This window comes from Schistocerca cancellata, chromosome 4 (assembly GCF_023864275.1).
Source record: "Schistocerca cancellata isolate TAMUIC-IGC-003103 chromosome 4, iqSchCanc2.1, whole genome shotgun sequence".
In the NCBI taxonomy this organism is placed as follows: Eukaryota; Metazoa; Arthropoda; class Insecta; order Orthoptera; family Acrididae; genus Schistocerca; species Schistocerca cancellata.
The window spans coordinates 169,169,598-169,183,996 of NC_064629.1; the positions used below are offsets into that span (position 1 = coordinate 169,169,598).

The 14,399-nt window shown below is 38.0% G+C and overlaps 1 protein-coding gene across 3 annotated transcripts in view; it reads left to right on the forward strand.

The window, feature by feature from the left end:
- LOC126183502 (AP-3 complex subunit delta-1) overlaps nucleotides 1-14,399 on the forward strand; it is a 258,274-nt gene that overhangs the window by 104,515 nt on the left and 139,360 nt on the right. The window lies entirely within an intron of this gene.

The following is a 14,399-nucleotide window of genomic DNA, read 5'->3' on the forward strand; positions in this document are numbered from 1 at the left end:
ACCCCCACTGTCGGGTCCACACCCGGCACCCACCCCCACCCCCACTGTCGGGTCCACACCCGGCACCCACCCCCACCCCCACTGTCGGGTCCACACCCGGCACCCACCCCCACCCCCACTGTCGGGTCCACACCCGGCACCCACCCCCACCCCCACTGTCGGGTCCACACCCGGCACCCACCCCCACCCCCACTGTCGGGTCCACACCCGGCACCCACCCCCACCCCCACTGTCGGGTCCACACCCGGCACCCACCCCCACCCCCACTGTCGGGTCCACACCCGGCACCCACCCCCACCCCCACTGTCGGGTCCACACCCGGCACCCACCCCCACCCCCACTGTCGGGTCCACACCCGGCACCCACCCCCACCCCCACTGTCGGGTCCACACCCGGCACCCACCCCCACCCCCACTGTCTGGTCCACACCAGGCACGTACCCCCCCCCCCCCCTCCATGGTCATCTGTCGCCCTCCCTGTATCCTCCAGTCGACTGCCTTGCCACCCACTCTCCAGGTCCTTCAGCATGCAGTCCCTGCCACCCCCTCTCTCCTCCACCTGCTTTCCATGCCATCCACTTCCTTTCATTTTGTACTTCCTCCTCTCTCCCATACCCTTTAACTAACATCCAAACTTCTTTACAGCCTTCTGCCTCTTCCCAGTCTCTGTCTCCTTGTCTTCCTGCTCAGGGTTACCTCCTCCCCGATACACACTTCCAGTTACTGTCTTTCCTGGCTGTGGCTCATCAGTCGTTTATACTCCTGTACCCTACTGCCCTCTTAGAATTTCTTTCATTCTACCCTTTCCCTTTAAGTCCCTGCTCCTTCTTCTTGTTATATTATGATTCCCTTCTTTGGCAATGCTACATGTCATATGTGAGAGGTACATACAGTTTTAATGATATGTGATTAATACTAAATTATGTTTGCCCGAGTACTTGATTTATACATCGCAAAAGTATAAAGCCTTTGACTTGTCTTACTGATTTTTAAACTTTAAGAGTCAGCTACAGAGTAACTAAATTTTAATGTGGACTCTGAAATGCAGCACTAATTGATATTTTTGTAATACACAAATTGTTGTGAGAGGTGAAGAAGGAATAATTGCCAGGAAAAAAAAAAGAAAAACCAGGAACTGTAAGTGAACGTTGGGCAACTTACAGGTTTATTGGATGGTGACTGCAGATAATAGATTTCACTGGTATTGCTGAAATGTGTTTTGTCCACTCCAAAAGTTGCATTCCTATTTCATACATAAACTATCCAATTGGTTCCAAGAATACTTACCTGTAAGTTTTGTGATACATTGTTCACAATTAAAGATAAACTGTTACTTGCTGCCTTGCATTTCTGCCAGTCAGCATTGCCAGGAACACACAGTTGTGGGGAGGGAGCACACACAAAGAAACAGAGTTGACAGTTTCTATTAATTTTAATGTAATTTTATTGTTAACTGATTTTGTCTGGCTGCACTGTTCTCACAGAAACATCATACAGACTCTCACTTTGTGGTCAGTTGTCCACCTCTCCACACCCACATCTCCCAAAAGATGTTGTTCTTACAAGCTCTCCAATTGCTGGAAGTGGCAGTTTGAAGGATACTTAATTCCCCCATAAAACTGTTTCCCTAAATTATCCAAAATTTTTGGAAATAATAAACTCCAGTGTCCCCAGGTGGATTGCTGCTCAGTGATGTAATATAGTTTGTGCTGGTATTACCCATACCAAATTAGGGAATTCTAAAATGTAAACAGGAGTGTAATCTCTGGCACATCATTTTCAGACAGTTTCTAATTGTGATACTGTGTGTTTTCAATATCCTACATCTGTGAGATCTGTATGTAATTGGTTAAATTATCCTAAGTTGCAGCCAATTAAATACACTTTTTAAGTTGTTCAATGATTCAGTTGAATATACACATTTCCAAAATCTAACAAATTTAAAAATATCCACTATGGGGTAAAATCACAAATATAAATTCAAATTTCAAATACTAAAGGGAAAGTTTTCAATTTGAATGACCTCAGTTATAATAAAAGAATGTTTTGCTAACTGCCAGGGACCTCAATTGGTACAACATGTATTTAACTGTCTGTATTGTTGGGCTAATTAATCTGTTAATGATATGAGTGTCAGATGTAACATATTGAGAACTAATTGTATCAATTAAAAAATGATTACTAAAAATCGCGTGGCAGGTGCTGCAATTCTGTATTTGTTGTAATATTTCCTAGTAGGGAATGGTAATGCTAGCCCAACCCATGTTATGTTACTGAGCATCACTGAGAAGCAATGCATAGGAGGACCGTGAAACAGAAAGTGAAAGTTAGTGTGGACATTTGTGAAAAGAAATGTGTGTGGTGTGAGTTTCGTTTCTCATATTTATGTGAACAGCGCAGCCATATGAAGCCATTAACAATGAAACGGTATTACAATATTTACAAACGGTCAGTTCTTTTTCTTGCTCCCTGCAACTGCATGTTTCTCATGATACTGAGCTGCAGAACTGGAAGACAATGAGCAATATTTTATTTTTAATTTCTGTGTGGGTATTGGGCATTTCAAGTTTTCTTTGATGTATTTTTCCATGGCGACAAAAATGTAAATTTCACTACCATTACTGATGTGTATTTATTGTATCGGCTTACAGGTAACATTCCTAATTCATACATAAACTATCCAGCCAGTAGTGAAGAAATTACCAGTAGGTTTATGTGGCACTTGTATACAATGTTCTTCAACAATATAAACATTTCTCTACATAAACAAAAATTAACCAGAAAATATGGAATTCCTTGGCCAACACATAGCAACAAAAATCAGCAACAGCAAATTAAATGTGTTAACATCTGGTTTAGTTACACATAATGACTACTTATTTAGGGTAAAAATGGGTAACCACCGCTACACTACTTGTGCAATGTGTGGGAACTTTTGAGTAATGAAAGATTTTCTTTAGAGTTTTCACCTGAAGTGTTACTTAAATACGCTCTGCTTTCTGGTTTATACAGCCCACTGCATAATTGCTTTTGTTAGATGCATTATTGCAGACATAACAGGACAATACTCCTGTCCAGCCATACAGTCAGTTTATGATGATAACTCCACAGTGTGGTACATATTTGACAGCTGTCAATTTTGTACTGCTTTCTGCCATTGCTGTCAAGCTCTCTAGTGTTTTGTAATTGACCGAAGACCAGTGATTGCTGCTGCAAGTGTAGTAGGGTCTGCGATCTGTAATAGTCGCCATCTTGTGATTCAGTTGCTCACTACATACTCAGACCAGTTTATACGTTCCTTTATTGTTGAAGTCTTATCACTGCAGTGGCGATGTATGGCTACTTCGTGACAGAAGTGCTTGGTTCTCCAGATGAATAGCATTGAGTAGGTTACTAAACTAAATATATGGAGCTGGATTACTTAGCAAGAGGTCCTTGAGGCAAGTATCAAGGAAGTCTGCATGACAAACAAGAACCTCATCCACATTGCTGCCCTTGCTGATGTATTAAGAGAAAGCTGACCATGTTTGGGTCAGTTACTTCAACTATCGTGTAATATTCAAGATTTTGTATGCAGTCACACATTCTCATTCAAAGGGTGAAGTACATAATCAAGTCCTTATTCGAAAACAGCTTTGCCATTTTGTGCGTCGTTTGTAACCTACACAGCAGTTTCTAATTGTGTTGTCATTAGAAAATGTGATGAAACAGCATCTGATAACAAGATGTAGTGTTCCTATTGAGTACTATTGATGCAGGCCACATACCATAATAGCCAAATAAAAATACTTCAGTACTATCAAGATGAACATTATATAGTGCAACACAATATTCTTACCCAACATTCGTTTCAATACTGATGATCTTTAACCTCTGGGAAATGAGATCATGTGGTAAGAGTTCAGTGTGCACACTTTTCTTGAAAGAGCCTGTGTTAGCTGCCTATTTCCACAGAAAAAGTTAAAGTGAGCTTAAATTCATGTAGGTACTAAATGATCAATATTTTTTCACAGTTCTCGTTCACAGAGCGCCAGGAATTGTGCAGTGAAGTGTCTTAAATCACAACAAGGTCTTGCTTGCAAACAAGTTAACACTTTCCTTATGAACTGTGCATCATTTCTCCCAGTAATTAGCAGAATAATCCAAAGGAAGTTCTTGCTGTTGAACAGCAACATTATCATCTACAAGAAACTCTTGGCATGTATCAAAAACGATGCCTTTGTAGACACACTTTTCCAATATCTGAATATAGGTTCCACATGCATCTTGTGTTAAATGCAGACTCATCTCTTGTGTCCATGCACATAAATTCACATATGTAGCCACTTCAGTATCTGAGTCAGTTTCACAGCATTTCATGAAATGCTTCTTCAAGCACAGGAAAATTATTTGAGAGTTTAATGAAGTTTATGGAGATAACAATATGAGCAATGGAATGGTAATAAAATGCTTAGGAGTGTTTAGAGATGATCATTCTGATTTTCATGCTGAAGTGCAAAGTGGGCATCTATTATCGCTGAAAAATTTGGCAGGGAGTTGAAGCAAAAGTCGAAGAAAACAGATTCTATAATTTTGTCCTAATCTAATGAGTTTCCTCAAGTTTCAAGAAATGTTTTTTATGGAATTCTTACAGGACTGTCAGCAATTGTTAGCTAATGGGGTGACCAAATTGCTACTATGTATACAGGGTGGTCCATTGATCGTGACCGGGCTAAATATCTCACAAAATAAGTGTCAAACGAAAAAACTACAAAGAACAAAACTTGTCTCCTTGAAGGGGGAAACCAGATGGCGCTACGGTTGGCCCGCTAGATGGTGCTGCCATAGGTCAAACAGATACCAACTTCATTTCTTTATTACATATTCGTGTAGTACATAAAGAAATATGAATGTTTTAGTTGGACCACTTTTTTTGCTTTGTGATAGATGGCGCTGTAATAGTCTCAAACATATGGCTCACAATTTTAGATGAACAGTTGGTAACAGGTAGGTTTTTTTAATTAAAACATTTTATTTCGGTTGTTCCAATGTTATACATGTACCTTTGTGAACTTATCATTTCTGAGAACGCATGCTGTTACAGCATGATTACCTGTAAGTACCACATTAATGCAATAAATGCTCAAAATGATGTCCATCAACCTCAATGCATTTGCAATACGTGTAACAACATTCCTCTCAACAGTGAATAGTTCGCCTTTTGTAATGTTCGCAAATGCATTGACAGTGCGCTGACGCATGTTGTCAGACGTTGTCGGTGGATCGCGATAGCAAATATCCTTCAACTTTCCCCACAGAAAAAGACGTCAGATCCGGTGAACGTGCGGGCCGTGGAATGGTGCTTTCTATGACCAATCCACCTGTCATGAAATATGCTATTCAATACCGCTTCAACTGCACGCGAGCTATATACCGGACATCTATCATGTTTGAAGTACATCGCCATTCTGTCATGCAGTGAAAAATCTTGTAGTAACATCGGTAGAACATTATGTAGGAAATCAGCATACATTGCACCATTTAGATTGCCTTCGATAAAATGGGGGCCAATTATCCTTCCTCCCACAGTGCTGCACCATACATTAACTCGCCAAGGTCACTGATGTTCCACTTGTCCCATCCATCATGGATTTTCCGTTGCCCAATAGTGCATATTATGCCAGTTTACGTTACCGCTGTTGGTGAATGACGCTTCGTCGCTAAATAGAACGCGTGCAAAAATCTGTCATCGTCCCGTAATTTCTCTTGTGCCCAGTGGCAGAACTGTACGCGATGTTCAAAGTCGTTGCCATGCAATTCCTAGTGCATAGAAATATGGTATGGGTTCAATTGATGTTGATGTAGCATTCTCAACACCAACGTTTTTGAGATTCCCGATTCTCGCGCAATTTGTCTGCTATTGATGTGAGGATTAGCCGCGACAGCAGCTAAAACCTACTTGGGCATCATCATTTGTTGCAGGTCATGGCTGATGTTTCACATGCGGCTGAACACTTCCTGTTTCCTTAAATCCGGCAAACGGTGCAGACACTTGGATGATGTCATTCGGGATACCGAGCAGCATACATAGCGCACACACACGTTGGGCATTTTGATCTCAATAGTCGTACATCAACATGATATTGACCTTTTCCGCAATTGGTAAATAGTCCATTTTAACAGGTCCATTTTAACACGGGTAATGTATCACGATGCAAATACCTTCCGCACTGGCAGAATGTTATGCGATACCATGTACTTATACGTTTGTGACTATTACAGCGCCATCTATCACAAAGCGAAAAAAGTGGTCCAACTAAAAGATTCATATTTCTTTACGTACTACACGAATATGTTATAAAAAATGGGGGTTCCTATTTAAAAAATCGAAGTTGCTATTCGTTTGATCTACGGCAGCGCCTCTAGCAGGCCAACCATAGTGCCATGTGGTTTCCCCCTTCAAGCTAGATGAGTTTCGTTCGTGGTAGTTTTTTCGTTTGGTGCTTATTCCGTGAGATATTTAGCCCGGTCACTATCAATGGACTCTTTTAAACAAAAAAGCACTAATATAACACACAAAGTGTCAATATACTAGGTGTATGTAAATCGTATAAATTATACTTGTAACATTTCATTGACTATATAAGTATTAGATATGTTACATTCTTTTTAACAAGTACTGCTGCTGACAGTAAACATATGCCAAGGTATACAGCACCATTTTGCTATAGCCCCATATGTAAAAGGAATAAGACAAAATTTTGTAATATTTTTAGGAAATATCCTTTGCCATTCACTGTACACTGGCTTGCAGTTTGTATATGTATGTAGATGTAGACTGACAGGTTATAAGCCAAACATCTGGGAGTCAAGTATTTATGTTGCATCTGGGACTAAGCATGTTGGATTAACTTCATTATATCTCTTTAAAATATTGTGTGGTAGTATTCTGTGTTCCTCATTTTTTCAAGAGGTTTGAAAATGGTGAATTGAGGTGAAAGCAGTCATTATATTTGATGAAATAATGACGTATAGATCAATAAACTTAATTGAAAGCATGTGGAAGAGCCATTGATTAATTGGAGCTTTGAGTTGGTTGGGTGGGTCAAATTGGTAAAGCATTATCCATGGAAGTTGTATAGGATTAAGACCCAATCCAGCGAATAGTTTCAATTTGTGACATGCGGTTGAGATACACTCATGAGCAATTGCTTTAGGCACCTCTACCTACACTCTGTTCAGAGTTACTTTATGACTGACAATTTGGCAGTAACGTGTGGAGGGGGGGCAGCAGGATTAAGACATCCAGCATGGCACACACATGTAACCTTATGTTTCATTCTTCTTGATCTAACTCACAAACAATGCCATATGTAGAGGTGATACCAGTATCTATGGTATCTGTAAGAGTTACACTATGGTCTACTTGCAGTTTTGTTTATGGCAAAAAAAGAAAAGAAAATATATGAAAAGTTTTGAAATTGCATTTTCTGGCGATGTTACCAAAGTAGCGGCATACAGGGAACTTTTTTGATATTGAATTTAGGTGTACACATTATGCAGTTGAAATCTGGAAAACAACTCATTATTTCATTTGCTTCTAACTGGAAACTCTGTCTGATATCCCTAAGAGAAGATAATTTGCTTAATGCTCTTCTTGTGCATCAAGAGGTTTTGGTTTCATTATGAGAAAAAGATGAGAAGTTTTATAATTAACTTATTTGTAAAACAACAACAAAAATGAAATTTATGCCTGTTAAGGTAAGTGAGAAAACTTAAATAAGACTACATGAAATGGTAGAAAGTAAAACTGCAATACAAAAAACACTACCTTAGTTTTGTAGCAGCTATACTGCAAACAGTGAGAGATATGAAACTTCCTGACAGATTAAAACTGTGTGCCGTACCGAGACTCGAACTCGGGACCTATGCCTTTCGCAGCCAAGTGCTCTACCATCTGAGCTACCCAAGCATGACTCACGACCCATCCACACAGCTTCAATTCTGCCAGTACCTTGTCTCATACCTTCCAAACTTCACAGAAGCTCTTCTGCAAACCTTGCAGAACGGGTCATGAGTCATGCTTGGGTAGCTCAGATGGTAGAGCACTTGCCTGCGAAAGGCAAAGGTCCCGAGTTCGAGTCTTGGTCCATCACACAGTTTTAATCTGCCAGGAAGTTTCATATCAGCGCACACTCCGCTGTAGAGTGAAAATCTCATTCAGTGAGAGATACGTATTTCGTGTTGCAAAGACTGAATTCGTGAGATGAGCCTCGATCAGACTCAGTTGCTGATAACGTCCTGTTTACTAAAATGTTGAAATTTGATAAATATAACATTGCTAGGCAGCTGCTTACTATTGTAAACTGTGCACTCCAGATGTTCAACTGAATTTCCCTGATCTGCATTTCTGTGATGCCAACAGAAAAGTCTCCACTGACAAGATTCTCATCACAATGGCTTGAAGTGTCACTGTCACACTTGTTATTTAATGAAATGAAATGATCATTTTCTAGACTAAATTTTCCAAAGTAGTTTCATTCTGTTGTGAATTTTATGTGATGTGCTACATGTGATTGATAGCTTTATTCAAGTATCCAGAGATGACTGTTCTAACAACTTCAACGGTGAATGATTAGACAGCTAACATAGTAAATTTATTATTATTCTTGTCAGTGTTAACTTTAATGTGAGCTCACACCAGTTATATTGGGTTGAAATGGCAATGATGAAGTGGCAGCCTAATGACTGTATGGCCACTATCAATCAAGACGACATATCAATACACTGGAAATAGCAATATTTGGTAGAAACAGTGTTGATATATTCACAATATCGATACATTTACCAATGTATCTGTGTATATACTATTACTGGGATTGAATGTAAGTTATCACATTTTGTCAAACTTAATCAAACAAAATCAGAAAGTGGAAAATCCAGGATGAAATAATGTAATATTATGAAAAGGATAGTTGCTACTCACTATATAGCAGAGAAACTGAATTTTCAAAGGAGAAACTTTAAAAATGTTATGGTATGTCACCAAAACATAAACATATTTACTCACTGTGCCTTTGTTTTTGGAGCCAGGATTCCTGAATTGATACTGTTTTAGTATTTCAAGTGACACTACTTTTCTGTGTTACTTCTTTGAGCAAAAACTTAGATACTAAGAACTTAAAAATTGTCAATGTTGGTGGTTTCCAAATACTATTTGCAGTTCAGAAGAACTGTTTTTCCCTCTGAGAGCTATATTTACCAGCTCTAAACTTCCTCTGCTGTTACAGGAATGAAAATGTTAGAATTCTGACCAAAAAATTAAATTTCTTGAGGAGATGTGTGATGACAGATCTATCATTAAAAAATGTAAATAATAAGAGATTCCTTTTGCAAAACTAACAATACTTTTTTTCCAAATAAAAATTGTTGCTTTGACTTATAAAAAATAATCAATATTTTACCTACGATACATTGTAAACATTGATACCACTCAGGTGATTTATTTAAAGATTGATATTTCAATACTTAATAAAATTTTATCATCTCTGATGCGCACATTCGTGTGTCCAATCATAATTTCATATCTGGGGTTTCATATCTGGTTGTTTCTGAAGGGTTGTTAGTTCCGCACATACTTTCTTCAATTATTGCTTACTTCGAAATCGTGAGCATATTGTAACCTATAAGTGGTAAGGAGCATTACCAAGAACAATTGTTGACAGTTTTTCCACATTTGTTATTAGTGAGCCTTCAAATTGCTTATTGAAAATATTATGATTCATTTCTTCAAGGTAATCTCCTTTCCTGGTTCATTTAAAAATTAGTTTGGGAGAAAGTTTTTCAAGGTTCTGCATGCAAAGAATAAGTCTTGCCGTCATTGGCAACAGGCATTATCTTTATAAGAACGTAGGCTTCCGCAGCCGGTATCATAGTGATTAAAATTCTTCTGGATATTATGCCGCATCATTGCTAAAAACCAACAACAATAATAAACTAAAACCAGCGTTCCGGCCGAATTGTAATTGCAATTCCTCAGGGAAGGCCGTTGCAATTCGGCCGAAATGTCAGTTTTAGTTTATTATTGTTGTTAGTTTTTAGCAATGATGCGGCATAATACCCAGAAGAATTTTAATCACTAAGGCATTATCTTTAATTGTGTTGCTTCTCCAGCCCAGATGGAGAGCCTCATCCATGTTCTCCTTGGGGAGCTGTCTTAAAAGTAGGCATTGCCATACAGGTATGTATTCTTTTTCCATCAACAGTGTATGCCCACAGAAATTATTGTGAAAGCCCAAGTTGTGCTGGACTCTAAATAACAATGTGCACTGCCTGGAAAAGGAACTGCTTCCTTAAGGGCGACCAGCAGTTTTCAGTGTTGGATGTTTCTTTCTGCAATAATAAACACAAACAGATGACACTCACATCCTCAACAAATTAATCTGTGTTGCAACAATTTTTCCCCCCAGAGTTCTTAGAAATGATGGTTTTCCACCTTCTTCTTGTTTCTTGAACATTTCATTGCCATGCTTTGTTAACAGATGGAAGGAACTTTTAATGTTTTCCTTCTCAAAGCAAGCATGTAATGCCCAAACTATTTCTTGAGACTGACTTCTTACAGCAAACCCCAGCCAAGAGAGTAGTATTCAACTCCACTCATAATTTTTTATGAACTTGCTTCTCGCCTCATTCATTATTACCCAATACACAGTATAACATGTTAATAACAAATAAAATATTAATTACAATAACCTTAGGAAATGAAAATAAATAAAATATAGCACAGGGCAAGAGGGAAGTGTTTAAGTGTGGGGATGAGGGTGTGGCAACAACTGGTGGTTGTGAGATCAGATGAATGCATTCCATGCTTCCCACTTAAGTCTCATCCTATAATTCCTTCATAGCTGTTGATTTTAAATTAATCTTCAATAGAGTATAATAGTTTGTAACAAGCTCTTTCACCTCTGTGATAATCTTTGTAAGGAAGACTTTTGCAAGCCTTCCTGATCCAGGGCTGCCTGACCTGTGTCCGCAATTCACAGATATTGGTCAGAGTGGGCTGAACACATACAACCACTCATAGGTCTCCCAGATGTTATCATATTATTTAGTATTTTTAGCTCTTCAAAGTAAGATACATATCAACAGTCAGTAGGATGATTTTGTGTGAAAGGATAGTATAGTCTTCTGCAGTGTCCACCTGTTCTCTTCCAATCACTGCAAACAACACAATCATTTCCCTGCTTGTCCAGGAAAATAGAAACAGAGCATTGTTACCCATATTTAAGGTTTCTTTAGTGAGTAGAAATGATACACAACCTTTCCTTCTTAGTGTGTTGCATCCGAACTTACCGAAAAGTTTCTCATTTTGTTTTTCCCTATACTGGAGATGTGAATACTTTGTAACTCTCTTGTTCTCTTGACCTTTTTTTGACAATTCAAAAATATTTATCACAGACACTTCCAGCAACCAGACAAAAAGTTTTCTCCTCCACTTCAGTGTAGTCTGAAAAATCATTATTTTTTTAGCAAAGAAACATACTTTTTCCAGCTACTTTGCAGATGATGTGCTGTCACGTCATAAAATGCATAACATCAGGCCACCCTGAACAACCCAACACACACATTAATGCGGCATCAGGTGAGCTGTCATGATAAAATAGATGCACGTTTTATAGTTTTAGGCCTAAAATAGGAAACCAACCAAAATTCTATATAGTATTTTACAGAAATGACAAGAACCATAAAAATGACACTTAAGTGCCTGGGATTGTATGGTAAATAATAATAACAATAATAAGAAAATAGGAGAATATTTTGCAGTAGGTGGAAGCTTGATTTCTTTCTTTCTTTCTTCTTCTTCAGTCAAATTAAGGTCTCAAATATGAAAAATGGCAAAAAAGCTTCTAACCTTGTTGATGAATATTTTGAACATAGCGCAAACAACTTCAGGGACATTTGTGGGTCTCAGATAGAAGGCTTACATATAAAAATTTGAAAATTTTGGATCAACATATCATACGAAAATGCAATCAAATAAAATGGAGTGTAGTGAAGTCATGACTTTGAAAGGTAGATGAAGTATATATTCAATTGACATACATATACATCCATACTCCACAAGCCCCCTGATGGTGTGTGGCAGAGGGTACCTTGAGTACCTCTATCAGTTCTCCCTTCTATTCCAGTCTCATATTGTTCGTGGAAAGAAAGATTCTCGGTATGCCTCTGTGCAGGCTCTAATCTCTCTGATTTTATCCTCATGGTCTCTTCAGGAGGTATACGTAGGAGATAGCAATATACTGCTTGACTTTTCAGTGAAGGTATGTTCTCGAAACTTCAACAAAAGCCCGTACCAAACTACTGAGCATCTCTTTAGCAGAGTCTTCCACTAGAGTTTATCTATCATCTCCGTAACGCTTTCACGATTACTAAATGATCCTGTAACGAAGCGCGCTGCTCTCCGTTGGATCTTCTCTATCTCTTCTATCAGCCCTACCTGGTACGGATCCCACACCGGTGAGCAGTATTCAAGCAGTGGGCAAACAAGTGTACTATAACCTGTTTCCTTTGTTTTTAGACTACATTTCCTTAGGATTCTTCCAATGAATCTGTCTGCCATCTGCTTTACCCCCAATTAATTTTACATGGTCATTCCATTTTAAATCACTCCTAATGCCTACTCCCAGATAATTTATGGAATTAACTGCTTGCAGTTTCTGACCTGCTATATTGTAGCTAAATGATAAAGGATCTTCTTTCTTTCTATGTATTCGCAGCACATTACACCATCCATGTTGAGAAGCACTTCCCACTCCCACATAAGTTTCCAATTAATATACAGTCACATTTTTTCCAGTAATTCCGTACATAATACTTTTGTAACAAATGATAAATAATTTTAGATGCAACATGTTTGTTTTGTCTGTAATGATCTTCAGACGTTTGCCACTAAGAAACAGCTAGAAAAGCAGTACTACTTTTGTGTGGAAAAAGTATGTTTTGATATAAATTGTTATTATTTTGAACAGAAATTATATTTGACTATAATGACACACTCTATGCATTAGGCAGCTTTCTACAATGACCAGCCTCTAATTTATCTTATTCATCACTTAAATCTTTATTTTAAGAGGAATAACCACCACTTGAGCCAGTGTCAAATTTCTCTTATTCTATATCATTTATTTCACAGCTTGACTCGCCACTCGCTTTGAGAAATTTCTTGACTTCATCACTGAGATGAGTGGACTTTGATGGAAATTTCATATCTGCTGACATACTTTAGTAACTGTAGTGTCTTAATATAATTAATTTCATCATTGCTTTGTGGAATTTGTGAAAATATATGCTGGAAGAATGCCACACAAAATGGTACCATAATGAGGCTCTTGTACTGTATGACAAAGAGTTTGGCTTTGGAAATATTGTTGATCACTGAGTAGGATTGGAACTGGAGAATTAACGTCTCACCCAGATGGCCATTGGTGTGAAAAAGATTAAATAAATTAGAAAAAAGATTGGGCAGCAAGCATAGAAGTAACAGGAAAATATGTTGACATACGGATAAAACAATAGAAAAATTCTCTTTCATTAAAAAAATACTGACTTTTTAATTACCAATCCGCAGTTATTAAGATTCAGACAGTTTATTTGCTAATGAAAAGCAGGACACAGCTGCAATATAAGTATGAAGTTAGAATTTGTTCTTCATGCGCAAATCTGTATCATATTTGTCTCTGTGCACCTTCTGTGGACAGCTATTTGTTGCTCTTGTCATTACCACACCACATACTTCCTCCAGCTTTACCATTATTTGTACATATATAGACTATATCAGGCCCTGTTCTTTGCTGTATAATGTTGGTTCGTTAATTAGTAGCATCAGTTTCTAGAGTATTGTGAGTAATTCATGTATTTTGTACAGTTTATGAAAGTGTGAAGCAATCACTTTCCATTAGTTTTATTATTGTGGAACAGTTTTTATCACTTCTGTTTCCGTTTTCTGGCACTTAACTTCTGTTGCTGATAAAGTAAAATTCTGAGTAAAAAATATTTTTTTTTTTATTGTTAACATGCTTCTCTGCATGGGCATCCACAGAAATTTATCCATAAGGGGCATTATTTCAAAATTGCCATTTTTATACAACTGATTTGATGAGTCTAGCACATATAGTGCCTCAAGAACTAAATTTGACAAGCCCTACAAAACTTCTTTTGTCTCAAACATTTGATATATATTCACTGAGTATTTTTTTGGGTTGATTATTTTGATACCAAAGTATGTTTCATTAGTATACACCAGGCATATATTTTTGTATTATTCGTATTAATATGAATACTACCATCTAGATTTAGTGATCTGAAACTGCATCCTTCTTATGATTACATCCAGAATATTCAAAGAGTTACTCACAAAAA